The 642-nt window shown below is 29.0% G+C and overlaps 1 non-coding gene across 1 annotated transcript; it reads left to right on the forward strand.

Moving 5' to 3' along the window:
* Window positions 1–234: 234 nt before the first annotated feature.
* LOC119509711 lies at window positions 235–338 on the forward strand. Its single transcript, XR_005211771.1, has one exon. It is a non-coding gene; the product is annotated as a U6 spliceosomal RNA (small nuclear RNA).
* The last annotated feature ends 304 nt before the right edge of the window (window positions 339–642 follow it).

Genomic DNA, 642 nt, shown 5'->3' on the forward strand with positions numbered 1-642 from the left:
TAAATTGTGGCAAAATGTTAAAACTGGTGAATCTGGGTATCTGGGGTGAAAGGGAGTTGGTGTTCTCTGCATGGGATTTGTATTTTTTTTTTTGTGACTGTCCTGTAAGTTTGAAGGCATTTCAAAATAATTTTTAAAAGTTCCATTAGTTTTATCAATAGGTATTGGAGTGATCCACATATGTAATATACAACATATATTTTGCCTATTCTAGGAAGAGAAAAAAAATAATTTGTGCTCACTTCGGCAGCACATATACTACAACTGGAATAATACAGAGAGTGGTATGGCCCTTGTGCAAGTTTGACATGTAAATTTGTAAAACATTTCATATTTCTGATGTAAAAGCAAAAATATATACATTTAAGGATAAGGGATTGCTAATGTAAAATTAGGGAATCAATTTTTTCAGGAAAGCTATATTTTGGTTGGTTTTGTACTTAAAATCTTTAAGAATGGTATCTATGTACATTTTTAAATTTTCCAACTTTTCTTGGAGATGCATTCATTATCATTGTATTTAGAAAATAATTATTTTAAAAGAATATTCTCAGTATATAAAAAAGAAATAATGACTTTACTGTGTTCATCTTTATCAAAATCCTAAAGTGCATCAAAATGCAGAAAGTGTTTCATACAAAG

This window comes from Choloepus didactylus, chromosome 14, assembly GCF_015220235.1.
Source record: "Choloepus didactylus isolate mChoDid1 chromosome 14, mChoDid1.pri, whole genome shotgun sequence".
Taxonomy (NCBI): domain Eukaryota; kingdom Metazoa; phylum Chordata; class Mammalia; order Pilosa; family Megalonychidae; genus Choloepus; species Choloepus didactylus.